Raw genomic sequence first — 15,614 nt, 5'->3', positions numbered from 1 at the left:
TTTGCATGGGTCTCACCTCCGTAACCTAACCTATATATCCCTGGACATTAAGGGGCAATTTAGCATGACCAATCCACCTACCCTGCACATTGATTGGACTGAAAGGAAACCGGAGCACCCGGAGGAAACCCACGCAGACACGGAGAGAAAGTGCAAACTCCGCAGTCACCCAAAGCCAGAATAGATCTGGGATCCCTGGTGCTGTGAGGCCGCAGTGCTAACCACTGTGCCACCAGGTAGATGAGGGGGGTCATGTGACCTGCGCCAGAATCTGCCTGATAGTAAGCGAGTGGCTTGATTGTCGGAGATCAAAGGTAGATCAGACTGCTTTACTGAAGCGGTGATGCAAGGGATACACAAACATATGAAACAGGAGAAGTTGGCCATTCTACTGCTCCACCATTTAATAAGATCATGGCTGATATTTCAAATTCCACTGGCGGGATTCTCCAATAATGGGGCTATGTTCCCACGCCGGCAAAAAAACACACGCGAATCACTCTGGACTTACCTGGAGTAAACATGGAAAAAAGCTGAACTCCAGAGGCGAGGTGTGAGTAACTGCCCTTGACATCAAGGCAGCATTTGATCGAGCATGGAATAAAGGAGCCCGAGCTAAACTGGAGTCAATGGGAATCAGGGGGAAACTCTTCACTGCTTGGAGTCATACCTAATACAAAGGAAGATGATTGTGGTAGTTGAAGATCAATCATCTCAGTCCCGGGACGTCACTACAGGTGTTTCTGAGGACAGTGTCCCAGGCCGAACCATCTTCACAGCTTCATCAATGACCTTCCTTCCAACAGAAGGTCAGTGTGGGGATGTTCGCACAATGTTCAGCGCTACAGAGCAGTCACTGTGCATGTGCAGCAAGACCTGGACAACATCCAGGCTTGGGCTGACAAGTGGCAAATAACATTTGTGTCACACAAGTGCCAGGCAACGACCATCGCCCGATGACATTCACTGGCATTAACATCACTGAATCCCCCACAATCAACATCCTGGGGGTTACCATTGATCAGAAACTGAACTGGACTAGCCATATTAATATGGTGGCTACCAGGGCAGGTCAGAGCCTAGGAATCCTGTAGCGAGTAACTCATCTCCTGACTCCCCAAAGCCTGTCCACCACCAAGGCATAAGTCAGGAGTGTGATGGGATATTCTCCACTTGCCTGGATGAGTGCAGCTCCAACAACACTCGATGTTCAACGCCATTCAGGACAAAGCAGCCCGCTTGATTGGCCCCTTCCACAAACATTCACTCTCCCACCACTGACACATAATAGAAGTGTGTACCATCTACAAGGTGCACGGTAAGAACTCAAGGCTCCTTAGGCAGCACATTCCAAAACTACGGCCAATACCATCTAGAAAGTCAAGGGCAGCAGATCCATGGGAACCCCACCTGGAGGTTCCCCTCCAGTCACTCACCATCCTGACTTGAAAATATATCGGCCGTTCCTTCGCTGTCGCTGGGTCAAAATCCCAGAACTCCCTCCCTAACAGCACTGTGGGTGTACCTACACCACATGGACTGCAGCGGTTCAAGGCAGCAATTAGGTGTCATTCCATCGAAGACATGATTCTCATAGAGCTCAATAAAGATGTTTGTGACAGCTGGACCTAGAGGGGGATCTCATGACAACACCTTCTATTTTGGGTATATTTGGTGTTGTTAAAACTGAACTCAACGTGAGCTTGATATGGGAGGGTTGGGTTTCTGGTGCTGTTACCAGGGGGAAGGGAGAGGGGAGGGGGGGGGGGGGTGAAGAGCTGCTTTGCTGACATGGGAGGAACTGTCACGAGGGGACAAATGGGAGTTCGAGGACGGAGGATGCCAGAGGGGCGCAAGCTGGAGGCTGGCCTAAAAAGGGTGATGGCTAGTCCGGGGGGGGGGGGGGGGGGGGGGAGAGAGGGGGCAGAGTAAGTCCCCCGACCAGGCTGATTACATGGAACATTAGAGGGCTGAAGGGCCAGTCACGAGGGCTCGTGTTTGCACATTTGAGGGGGCTGAAGGTGGACGTGGCAATGCTACAAGAGACACACCTAAAGATTACAGACCAGACTACATTGAGGAAGGGGTCGGTTGGCCAAGTGTTCCACTCAGGGCTGGACTCAAAGACCAGGGGGGTAGCGATTTTGATTAATAAACGAGTGGCATTCAAGGCGAGGAGAATCGTGTCAGAAACGGGGGGGGGGGGGGGCAGGTACATAATGGTGAGTGGGAAGCTGGAGGGGGTGCAGGTGATACTCATGAAAGTTTATACTCCGAATTGGGACGATGAGGAATTTATGAGGCAGGTGTTAGGTAAGATCCCAGACTTAAGAGTCACATAACTTGATCATGTGGGAGATTTTAACAGTCATTGATCTGGAATTGGACCGGTCAAAATCCACTTTGAAATCAGGGAGGGTGCCAGCCATGGCAAAGGAATTGAAGGGGTTTATGGAACCGATGGCGGGAGTAGACCCATGGAGATTTGCACGGCCAAGGAGTTTTCTTTTTCTCATATGTTCACAAGTCATACTCTCAGATCGACTTTTTTGTTCTGAGCAGGACTCTAATATCGGGGGTGGTGGATACGGAGTACTCGTCAATCGCAGTGTAGGATCATGCCCCACATTGGGTGGATCTACAGGTTAGCTTGGAGAGAGGATAACGTCCGCTATGGAGGCTGGATGTGGGGTTGTGAGCAGACGAGGCGGTCTGTGGGCGTGTGAACAAGTCTACCCAGAACTACCTGGAAACAAATGATACGGGGAGGTCGCTGCAGCAACAGTCTGTGAAGCTTTGAAGGCAGTGGTCAGAGTGGATTTAATCCCACAGAGAAAAGGTGGAACGAGCGGAGAGGGATGGGTTCGTGGAGGAGATACTCCAGGTGGACAGGATATACTCGGAGGCCCCGAACGCGGGGCTTCTGAGGGACCGGCGTTGGTTACAGGTGGAGTTTGGGCTGTTGACTACAGGGAAGGCGGTGGAACAGCTGAGGAAGGCAAGAGGGGCGATCTATGAGTATGGGGATAAGGCAAGCAGAATGTTAGTGCACTAGCTCAGAAAAAGGGAGGCGGCCAGGGAGTTAGGGAGAGTAAAGAGTAGAGGTGGGATCACGGTCCTGGGCCCAGAGGGGTTAAATGAGGTGTTTAAGGACTTTTACAGCAAATTATATGAGTTGGAACCCCCAGCTGGGGTGGAGGGGATGATGCAGTTTTTAGGTCAGTTGAGGTTCCCGAGGATGGATGAGGATCTGGTGTAAGGGCTGGGAGCCCCAATTGAAATTGAGGAAATAATGGAAGGGCTTGAGGGCATGCAGTCGGGCAAGGCCCTGGGGCCGGATGGCAACCCGGTGGAATTCTACAAGAAGTTTACGGAGATATTGAGCCCACTGCTGATGAGGACATTTAATGAAGCAAGAGAGAAGGGAGTACTCCCCCCAACAATGTCGCAGGCCTCAATTTCATTGATCCTGAAATGGGAGAAGGATCCGCAATGCGAGTCATACAGGCCAATTTCTCTCCTGAATGTGGACGTCAAACTGCTGGCTAAGATACTGGATAGAGGACTGTGTCCCGGGGGTGATAGGGGAAGACCAGAAGGGATTTGTAAAGGGCAGGCAACTCACGGCCAATGTTCAAAGGCTTTTAAATGTTATGATGGCCTCAGAAGGAAAGGAGATGGAAGTGGTGATCGCGATGGATGCGGAGAAGGCTTTTGATCGGGTGGAGTGGGATTACCTGTGGGAGGTGCTGGGAAGGTTTGGGTTTGGGTTTGGTGAGGGCTTCATTGACTGGGTGCGGTTGCTCTATCAGGCACCAGTAGCGAGGACCGGCTGAGGTCGGGGTATTTTGAACTACATCAAGGGACGAGGCAAGGGTGCCCCCTCTCCCCGTTACGGCTTGCTCTGGCCATAGAGCCATTGGCCATGGCATTAAGAGCCTCTAGGAACTGGAAAGGGCTGGTTCGGGGTGTGTGTGCATGTGTGGAGCACCATGTCTTGCTTTACGCAGATGTCCTGCTCTTGTATACTTCAGACCCGTTGGTGGGGATGGGGGAAGATATGCGGATCCTAGGGGAATTTGGTAATTTTTCGGGGTATAAATTGAACATGGGGAAAAGCGAGATGTTTGTGATCCAGGCATGAGGGCAGGAGAAGAGACTGGGAGAGCTGCCGTTTAGAATGGTAGGAAGGAGCTTTCGACATCTGGGAATCCAGGTGGCTCGGGAATGGGAGGCACTGCACAAGTTAAACCAATCCCGGCTCGTAGAACTAATGAAAGAGGACTAAGAGATGGGACATGCTCCCGCTATCACTGGCGGGGAGGGTACAGAGCGTGAAAATGACGGTCCTCCCCAGATTTTGGTTTGTCTTTCAGTGCCTCCCCAGCTTCATCCCAAGGGCCTTATTTAAACAGGTAAATAGGGTTATACACAGTCAACCTGCAGCTGCTCGTTTTTGTCCTGTTGGCTGACTTTCCCATCAGCCTTTGCCGTTGCCATTTTAAATCGGAAGTTAGCCATTTTAAGTGGCTACATTCCCTCCTTGTGATCCTAACGCGAAGCGTAAAGGATCACATAACTATGTTGCTTTCCATTCCCTGACCTGGGGGGAACACTTCCTTCATGGCCTCTGCACTAACCATAGCTATGCAAAAATGTTTTAACTAGCAATTCTAAGGGCCCTATGTCAAACAGGGACATGCATTACAAAACAATAAACTGGGAACCTCTAACTATCCTTAGCACACTACACTCACTTAAACATTTCATTATCCTAACTTCCTCAACCATACAAACAAAATCATAGCAGTCTATACATCAGTCTTCCTGGCTTGGCAGTCAAGCTCAGGATCGTACAATTTGCTCATGAACAGTTCTTTACATTTCTTTATTTACAATAAACGCAAGTGAATGCACTTTATTATAGATCGCGGGGGTCGGGGGTCTGATCCTATATACCGGGGTTTGAGGCTCTCCTTCTCCATTTCCGTAGACGCATAGTCTGCACTATGCAGCAGAGTATCGTTAATACCAGTAATGTTCCTATTACATAGGACAGAATCAGGTTATAAACCTGGCACACCAAGATGATGTGGTGTCGCTGGTGACTGGGCTCTGGGTACTGCGGGGAAGTGAAACATTAATGGCTGGGGGGCTTGAAGTCACGGGGTTTGCGTTCACTCGCAACCAAATGTCCATTAGTATGATGCTGATCCACGTGGAGGAAGTCCTCATGGCTCTTCTCTTTCCTTTCTTCTCTTCTCCGGTCCTGGAGCTTCTGTGGAAACAAGCATAGTGTCTGTAACTATCTTTGTTTAATATCTCGTACGATAGTGTGTGTCCTGTAGTGCCAATTATTCCCTTTATTAATTGGTCACTATGTGTGACTCACTCATTTTTTTTCAAAAACCGAATTTTAGGACAAGACACACTTCCCAATAATGAACCAGTGCGAGCCGTCTCGCAGACTGTGCAATTTACCATCCAAATGTTTCAGGATGCAAATAGCATGTGGTTGGCAACCTAAAGGTTACCTAAAACAAAACAAAACTTTTTGAACTGAAAGTGCCAAAATGAGGTGCGTATGGGCCGCGACGGGTAAGAGTTGGATGGAGCCCCCGGGTAGGACGGCTACCAATGCAGTGTCTCTCCTGCCCGAGCGTAGTTGACCAGAGGGGGGTTCCCAGGCAGTGCGGGTCCCAAGCCGTTTCTCCACTGCCTGAGCAACCGACAAGAACGGGCAAGAAATGTAGCCATCGTGGTGGGGCTGCCGTAGTAGTTCTACCTTCGAACCAGAAGGGCAGTTACGAACGGGTGTCTGGTTCCTTAACCAGTCTCTGCAGACAAGCTCTCAGAGGTTTCTGCTGAACTAGTGTCTGGCAATGGTGAGTCTTTGTAGGCAAGTCCTCAGAGGTTTCGGCCGAATAGGCATGGGGCAGTGAGAAAAAAATTCTCCTGTCGGACATGCACCATTTAACAAACTTACAAACAACATAAAACATTCGGCAGGTTCCATCAGGAAGGACACCACTTCTCCCAAGTGGTTCCTTTTAAAACATCATCTGGACACCTCAGTTCTCGGTTGCGAACAGGGTCGCAAAGGGGTTCTCGGTATGGGAGTCAGACCCAAGGTCGTCCTCTTCTCCCTGGTGCCAAACTCTTGAGTGTATCAGGCTGAAAGGGCTGCATGGTGTGAGGTGGGGTCGCTTTCGTCGTTTCGGGCGAGTCGGAACGAGTCGAGGTCGAGTCCGTGGCTGGGCTGGGCGTGTTGGGGGATGGTAAGGTTACGTTGGCAGTGCACAGGGTGTGGTGTGCTACGTCGAGCATGACGTGGTGTGCGTGGTTCGACTGTGTTCCATCTGCCTTCAGCTGGTTTACATGAAACCACGCAGTCTTACTGTTGGGGTACTTTAGTTTATACACGGAAGGGCTTACTTTATCCGCAATGGAGTACGAACCCGAGTATTTTGGTGACAGGAATGTGCTGGGGTTATATACAGAGAGCATAACTTGCTGTCCTATACTGTACTCAGTCGCATGCACTGTCTTGTCGAAACAAGCCTTGCTCTGTTTCTTTCTGGTGCCCAATTTTACTGCGGCTGCTAGCTGAGCCGTTTTAACATTTTCCAATTGTTCTACTGCTTTCTCGTGGGTGAGGGCCGTTACTTCAGGGCTGGTCAGGTCTAAACCTAACAAATATTCTGTGCCTTTCATGGGGCGTCCGGTCATGAGTGTGTGGGGTGTAACCTGTGGAAGTAGAAACTGTGTTACGCAAAAACATCAGCGCAAAAGGGAGGACTGAGTCCCAAGTGGTGTTGTTCTGCTGGACCATTTTTCTGAGGGTGGATTCTAGGGTCCGATTCATGCGCTCCACGATACCACTCGACTGTGGGTGGTATGCTATGTGGAATTTTTGGGTGATGCCAAATATCGTGAGGACGTTCTGCATGACACGTCCCGTAAAATGGGAACCTTGGTCTGATTCAATGCTGCGGGGGAGTCCCCATCTTGTAAAGATGTGGTGGGTCAAAATCTTGGCTGTGGTTTTTGCAGTGTTTGTGCGGGCTGGGAATGCTTCCACCCATTTCGTAAATGTGTCAATTACCACAAGTACATATTTATAGCCATTCCTGCAAGGGGGCAATGGTCCTATAAAATCAATCTGGAGGTTAGTCCAGGGGCCATTATCGGGTCGGGTGTGGCTGAGTTGAGACTTTTTGGCATATCTGTCCGGATTATTCTGGGCGCAGATAAGACAATTCTCGATGTAATGGTTTACATCATCCTTTGAATTCGGCCACCAACAAAACTGCTTGAGGTGGGCTGTAGTTGGATCGATTCCCTGATGTCCATGACCGTCATGGAACAAACAAATCAGTTGATTCCTGTCCTGTTCAGGAACCACATAAAGGGTGTCTTTTAACACCACACCGTCATGTGTGGTCAGTGCATTTCTAAACCTCTCATAGGGAGCTGGATATTTTCCTTTTACAATCTCCCTGAGATTGCTGTCCTGCTTCTGGGCCTCCACTAGATCCTCGATTTTTGTCTGTGAGACTTGAGCTGCACTCACTGTGAGCTTTCGGGGGGTGTCCAAAAGTATCCATGTCTGGAACCTGCCTTAGCCAGTGCGTCGGCTTTCACATTTCCAGGGGGGGGGGGGGGGGGGGGGAGAGGAACGATGATGACTGCGAACGTTGATTATCCCAAAAGTCTTGTTCTGGGCTCTCTCTAAAATGTGACAGAGCAATGGGGCTGAGGGGAGGGGTTTTCCGTCTGCGGAAACAAATCCTCTTGCTTTCCAGAGGGGCAGAAATTCCGTGAGGCTGTTGCAGACATAGAGGCTGTCCGAGTATATGTCTGCTGGGCTGGGGAAGGAATCTGGGTGTTCCACTATATATGCGATGGCCGCGAGCTCTGCTGCCTGCGCGCCTAAGTGGCCTGGAAGTTGTAACGATATTTCCTCAAGGGCGCGTCCCTGACATAGATACCGCAACCTGTTATGCACTTCCCATCCAAGACTGTGGAAGATCCATCCACATAGATCTTTATGGGTTCACACGTGTCCGTGTGCTGGGGGCTCTGGGTTGAACTACCTATCTGTCTGGGGGGTGTTTTAGCTATAAAGGGGCCTGTGTCGTGGTGTGGAGAGATAATTTCGCATTCATGGGGGGTTCCGGGGTACTGTATAGTTGTCGGCTAAATAGGTGTGCGTCTTTGTCCTTTTCACAGTGAGAACCCTGCAAGAGAAGGGTCCATCTCGCTGCTCTAATCTGGCTTACGGTACCGTCCTGGAGTCGTCCGTCCAGTAAAAGTTGGGTGGGGGTGTGTTCGGTGAGAATTGTGATGGGGTTCAGTCCGGTAATATATGAAAAATACTGCACTGCCCAAAATACTGCGAGCAGGTGCCTCTCACAGGCTGAAAATCCTTGCTCCACAGCATCTAAAATTCTGGAGGCGTAAGCTACGGGCCTTAACTGGTCGTGCCGTTCCTGGAGGAGCACGGCTGAAAGGGTGCGGTCTGTGGTCGCTACCTCTATTGCGTAAGGGGAAAGCGGGAAGCGGGTCTGGAACTTGTAGTGCGGGGGCTGTTATGAGTGCCTGTTTTAAAGAGTCCACAGCATCCGTATGCTGCGGAAGCCATTCCCAGGGGGCTCCTTTCTTTAGGAGGTCTGAGAGGGGCGCTGCCTTACTGGCGAAACCGTCAATGTGGTTTCGGCAGTAGCCAACCAGTCCTAAAAACGACCGGAGGGCTGAAACATTCAGGGGAAGGGGTAATTTAGCGACCGAGTCAATTCTTTTATGCTCAATCTCGCGTTTACCATGTGTGATAATTGTTCCCAAATATATCACCTTTCTTCCAAAATCTGGGCCTTTTTGGGGTTGACTTTACAACCGATTGAGTGTAAGAGTTCCAGGAGTTCGGACAGAAGCTCAATATGCTCTTCCTTGGTGTCTGTCTGCAGTAGTAGGTCGTCTACATACTGTACCAGACATTCGGGGCGAGAGAATTTGGCTAAACCATTTGCCAGCTGTCGGTGGAAAATGGAGGGGGAGTTGTGGAATCCTTGTGGCAAGCATGTCCACGTATACTGCTGTGCTTTAAAGGTGAAGGCAAATTTGTACTGGCACGCCTTTGCCAATGGAATGGACCAGAATCCATTACTGACGTCCAAAACCGTAAAGAATCAGGAATTGAGTCCCTACTTGAGCATGGTCTCGGGACTTGTTGCTACTGTGGGGGCTGCTGCGGGGGTGATTTTGTTGAGTTCCCGGTAATCGATGGTCAGTCGGGCTTTCTCACTGGCCAAATCGGGGCATTATTAGTGGAGGCTACTGATCTAAGTACGCCCTGCTCTAATAAGCTTTCTATTACCTTGGAGATTTCTCCCTCTGCCTCTTGGGGAAATCCGTACTGTTTTTGGGGTCTAGGGTCAGGTCCTGTTATTTGTACAGAGCAAGTCATCCGTCCACAGTCGTGCTTGTGGGTCGCGAATGTTGCCCTGTTCTTTTGCAGAACTGCCCTAACCTGCTTGTCCGTACTAAGTGTGGTCGGGTTGAACCAAAATTCGCCTACTGCGCTAATTTTGTTCGCGTACTCTATGTTGAGCGTTGCGGGGGCTCTTGCGGATTTTGCCATCTTCCAGACACACTGGTTGACTGGATCGAATGAAAGACTATGGGAATTCATGAAATCAATTCCCAGAATGTGTTTCTACTGTGTGGGGCAGGTCAATTAAAACTACGGGGTGCTTGGTGGCGATGGTACCGATTTGAATGGGTACAGGGGCTGTGATGTGTCCCCGCTGTGAGTGGCCTGTAAAGCCGCTGAGGGTGATGGTGGCTGTAGTGGGCCACGTGTCTTTTTGAAACAGGGTGGAGGAATTTATTGTGGTGCGGGACCCGCCTGTGTCCCAGAGAAATTCGATGGGCTGTCACCGAATTTTTGCTGCAACTACCGGTCATCCGGATCTATCCCAAAGGGTGTCGCAGACCCAACTGGGGGAGCCCGTACACCGTCAGTCCGTTCCGGTCAAGTCCGTCTGATCTGAACGGGTGCTAACGCTATAGAACATAGAATACAGCGCAGTACAGGCCCTTCGGACCACGATGTTGCACCGAAACAAAAGCCATCTAACCTACACTATGCCATTATCATCCATATGTTTATCCAATAAACTTTTAAATGCCCTCAATGTTGGCGAGTTCACTACTGTAGCAGGTAGGGCATTCCACGGCCTCACTACTCTTTGCGTAAAGAACCTACCTCTGACCTCTTTCCTATATCTATTACCCCTCAGTTTAAAGTTATGTCCCCTCGTGCCAGCCATTTCCATCCGTGGGAGAAGGCTCTCACTGTCCACCCTATCTAACCCCCTGATCATTTTGTATGCCTCTATTAAGTCTCCTCTTAACCTTCTTCTCTCCAACGAAAACAACCTCAAGTCCATCAGCCTTTCCTCATAAGATTTTCCCTCCATACCAGGCAACATCCTGGTAAATCTCCTCTGCACCCGCTCCAAAACCTCCACGTCCTTCCTATAATGCGGTGACCAGAACTGTACGCAATACTCCAAAGGCGGCCGTACCAGAGTTCTGTACAGCTGCAACATGACCTCCCGACTCCGGAACTCAATCCCTCTACCAATAAAGGCCAACACTCCATAGGCCTTCTTCACAACCCTATCAACCTGGGTGGCAACTTTCAGGGATCTATGTACATGGACACCTAGATCCCTCTGCTCATCCACACTTTCAAGAACTTTACCATTAGCCAAATATTCCGCATTCCTGTTATTCCTTCCAAAGTGAATCACCTCACACTTCTCTACATTAAACTCCATTTGCCACCTCTCAGCCCAGCTCTGCAGCTTATCTATATCCCTCTGTAACCTGCTACATCCTTCCACACTGTCGACAACACCACCGACTTTAGTATCGTCTGCAAATTTACTCACCCACCCTTCTGCGCCTTCCTCTAGGTCATTGATAAAAATGACAAACAGCAACGGCCCCAGAACAGATCCTTGTGGTACTCCACTTGTGACTGTACTCCATTCTGAACATTTCCCATCAACCACCACCCTCTGTCTTCTTTCAGCTAGCCAATTTCTGATCCACATCTCTAAATCACCCTCAATCCCCAGCCTCCGTATTTTCTGCAATAGCCTACCGTGGGGAACCTATGAATGGGCTGTCTCTTTCTTACTCAGAGTGCCCGTCTGCTGGGCTTTCTGTGGTTTTTTAGGGGCATTGCACTCTCTTGCGATGTGTCCCAACTGTCCGCAGTTGTAACACTCCTGTGACTTGGGTGGGGGGCTGTTCTTTCCCTCATTCACCCATGCGGGGTTCTAGTGTGTTTTTACTGCCTGCATATCTGCTCCGGCCTGCTTTTCCTCGGTATTCTTGACTGCGGGTTTACTTTGTATAGATTGCTCCCAAGCGCAGGACAATCTTTTCACTACCCACTTCTCGTTATGGGCCTCCTCTGAGGGATCATAACTCGCGCAAGCTTTCTGTCCTGTTTCTGTGGCATGGGAGATAAGGGTGCGGGTCCATTTGGCCATGTTGTCTGGGGACAAATGGGCGCGGTCTAAGTCTCCAAAGACTGCTGCAAAGTGAATCCACAGGCGTCCAGCAAACGCTGTGGGGTGCTCGGATTTCTTTTGCCTACATTTGTTGAGGCCATCTACGGGGCCACCCTGGTTATACCCGATCGCATCCAGGATCGCGGTATGCATTTCTGCAAGGGCGCCTCCTCCTTCATTCTGTGGGTCGGGAAGGGCTGCTGCTACTGACGGATCTAAACTTAAAACCATGAGCTTTACATGCTCTCTCTCATCCAGGCCGCACATGGTCACCTGATGTTTAACTGTGGCAAAGAAATGGTGGGGGTCTGCGGCGGGGAGGAACGGTGTGATTGTCTCGCACGCGTCCCGTAATTGGGTCAGTGTTAAGGGGGTGGAATATAGATATTCCGCATTGTCCGATGTGGCTGTGCAGTGGGTGGTTACTGGGTTCATTGGAGCGTGAACTCTGCGCTCTGTGGGGGGTTGGGGCGCTTTTCTCTTTTGTGGTTTTCCCTGCGCACATGTTCCCTGAACATATCACTGCGCTGTTTCGTTCAGTTCTTCCCAATCAGGGCCGTCTTCCTGATCTAATTTTTCTCACAGAAGTAGAATGCCAAACGGGGGGGGGGGGGTGGGGGGGGGGCAGACAGTTGTTTTATGGTTGGGGCGTGTGACGATTGTGATGGGGTGGAAATGTTTATTGTACCATGTTTATTTGCTGTTATTGTTATGATTATAAAAATTGCAAATACCCCAATAAAAACACTTTAAAAAACCTGAACTCAACTGCGTGAGTTGCTGAGCTCACAACTTGAAGAGATCATTAAAATGTGAGCACCAAGATGAAGCGAGTTGTTTCCTGCAGCCACGGTGCACGAGTGGTAATGTCCACTCCCAAGTCAGGGCAATTGCCCATCAGAAGTTTGAACTTTCTGGGCAATCACTGTGCAAGCCTGACCTGGGATCTTCTCAGGTGGGGATTCCACACTGCATCTCAGGGGCACCCTCCAGATACAATGCCCTGCAGCTCGGAAGTTATGGCCCTTTATGTTAAAGTCACCATTTAAATACAAATTATTGTTATATCGCATTCGTGCAAAACAACTGTTTATCTTCGAAACAACTTGGGTTCAGCTTGGCTAAATGCAGAATGCAGCTTGGCTAAAAGTAGCATTTGCTCTTCGTTCTGGTGACATGCTCCAGCGCTCACACTTCAGAAAAGTATCAGTCAACAAGTTACACAAACGCTTTGTTGATAATCAAGGACATAATCCACCACCGTCGCCCCCGTCACCACCGATTTTGAAAGAAACAAAGAAAATACAAACCCATTTCCTACCTGTTGGCAGATGTCTTCAGAATTCTGTGCTTCTCTGTTCCATAGGTTCCAAATTTACACTTGAAACAGTATGGGTTGTTCAGTGAAGGGTTTGGCCCTTCAGCCAGTCTGGATAATCGCAAGCCAAGGATATTCAAATGCACAGCAGCACCTAACCAGTATTCACTCCTTCAGTACTGGATATCTTTATATCGGTTGCCAGGCCAGTCCAAACTTATTGACCTGTTCTATAGAAATGGAGGTCCGGCTTAATTCATAAACAATGTTCTGGCCATCCCACGACAGGCTGCCAATATAAGGCCATCAACATAATGGAACACACCATAGCATTACAGAGAGACAAAAACACTGGCCAATGTGCAATAAATAGGTGACTAAAAGCAATGGGACAGACAGAATTTTTTTTTTTGGGAGGGGCGTAATTTCTTCAAAGGTGGAAAAGAAGTAGCAAGGGAAAGATATTCAGGGCGGTAGCTTGAATATGTGGGCTGGGGGCAGCACGGTGGCGCAGTGGGTTAGCACTGCGGCCTCATGGCGCCGAGGTCCCTGGTGGTTCAATCCAGGACCTGGGTCACTATCAGTGTGGAGTTTGCATATTCTCCCCGTGTTTGCGTGGGTTTCGCCCCCACAACCCAAAAATGTGCAAGCCAGGTGGATTGGCCACGCTAAATTATCCCTTAATTGGAAAAAATGAATTGGGTACTCTAAATTTATTTTTAAAAAACAGAATATGTGGGCTGAAAATACATAGGAGGTAGTGGGGAAGATAGCGTAAAAGCTGACTGTAAAACAGAGGAGAGTTATATATTGTGGAGTTTGAGCCAGGTGGATGGACAAGAATGGCTTTTTCCAGTCCGAGAATTAACAATACCCAAGACCGTTTGGCCCATCACACCTGTGCCAGCTCCCTGAAAGACTTAACCATTTGAGTCTTTCCTAAGAATAACAGATATGATTTGAAGGGCAACTAGGGATGGGCAATAAATGCTGGCCTAACCAGCGACGCCCACATCCCGGAAATGAATATATTTTTAAAAAAGTTTCCGTCAAAGTTTGAGTGGACATTCCACAGCCTAACATCTCGCTGCACTTAAAAACGTTTCTTTTTTTAAAAAATAAATTTAAACCCAATTCCCCCCCCCAATGAAGGGGCAATTTAGCGTAGCCAATCCACTTACCCTACACATCTTTTGGGTTGTGGAGGTGAGACCACGCAGAAACTGGGAGAATGTGCAAACTCCACACGAACAGTGGAGATCAGTGATGAACAGTGACGCGGGTCAGGATCAAACCCGGGTCCTCGGCACCGTGAGGCAACAGTGTTAAATACTGCACCACTGTGCCGCCCTTAAAAATGTTTCCTAAACTCCCTCTTTATTCTTCCTCTGTTGAGGGTCTTCAACTTAGGCTCTCTAGTTACCAAAACAGTTTCCCCCCAATTTACTTTTCATTGCTTCCCATCATTTTGAACAACTTTTCAATTCTCAAGGTCCTCATATCCCTGGAATCAACTTCGGGTCACTTTCATACCCTCCAGGGCCTTGACATCATTCCTGAAGTAGATAATCTAAAACTAGGTATTGTATTCTAAATGTGACCTAACCAATGGTATGCATAGGCTTAGCATTCCCTTTTCCCTTCTGCATTCCAAGCTTCAACACAACTTTACAGAGTGTCACCCGCGGCTCAGTGAGTAGCGCACTCAACTCTGAGTCAAGTGGTTGTGGATTCTCCAACTCCAGAAACCTGACATTTAAGCTCGTACCTCAGTGCAGTAACTAAGGGAATGCACGGTTAGAGAAGCCAATTTACAGACAAAATGTTCAACTGAAACTTCTCGTGTGCACGTAAAAGATGCAAGGGACTATTCAGAGGAGGGTCAGGGGAATTCGCCCCTGCTCGGAGGCCCATATTTACCGGTCAAACATCAATATAAACAGATCAGGTTATTGTCACATTACAATTTGTGGATGCTTACGGTGTGTAAATTGGCTGCTGTATTTTCTACATTACAATAATAACTACAATTCAAAAAAACCTGATTGGCTGCAAAGCACTTTGGGATACCCTGAGGCTGTGATAGGTGCTGTATAAATGCAATTTGTCATTCACTTTTAAAAGTCTGTGTATCTGAAGAACCAAGTCTCTCCTGAATATCGCTAGGAGAGATATGCTGTTGAAGCTTTTAATCTTATACTCAAGAGGACAAATGGGAGAATGTCAAATTTCAAGCAACCACAATATTTATAAGACAGGAGAAATGGGTGCTGATTGGATCCAAGTCAACTCTGATTGGCCGAGGAGGTGCCATGGAGAAAGCAACAGGGAACCATAGTTTGCTTAATTCAAAAAAGGTGCAAGGCTTGAACATGCTCCTTTTGCTTGCAGAGAATGGGTTCCTGGGCGCATTGCTTCTAATAAGCAAAAATGTGCCGTTACAAAATTGGTTGTTACTGTAGCTATTAGTGCACTCAAATGTTCAGCAAGAGTGGTACAGTGGCGCAGTGGTTAGCACTACTGCCTCCATGGCAGGGACCGGGATTTGATTCTGACCGTGGGAGACTGTATGGTGTTTGCACATTCTCCCCCGTATCTGCATGAGTTTCCTCCGGGAGCTCAGGTTTCCTCCCACAGTCCAAAGATGTGCAGGTTAGGTGGATTGGCCATGCTAAAATGCCCCATAGTGTCCAAAACGTTAGGTGGCA

This window comes from Scyliorhinus torazame, chromosome 9 (genome assembly GCF_047496885.1).
Source record: "Scyliorhinus torazame isolate Kashiwa2021f chromosome 9, sScyTor2.1, whole genome shotgun sequence".
NCBI lineage: Eukaryota > Metazoa > Chordata > Chondrichthyes > Carcharhiniformes > Scyliorhinidae > Scyliorhinus > Scyliorhinus torazame.
Note: the sequence above shows the minus strand (reverse complement) of the source record.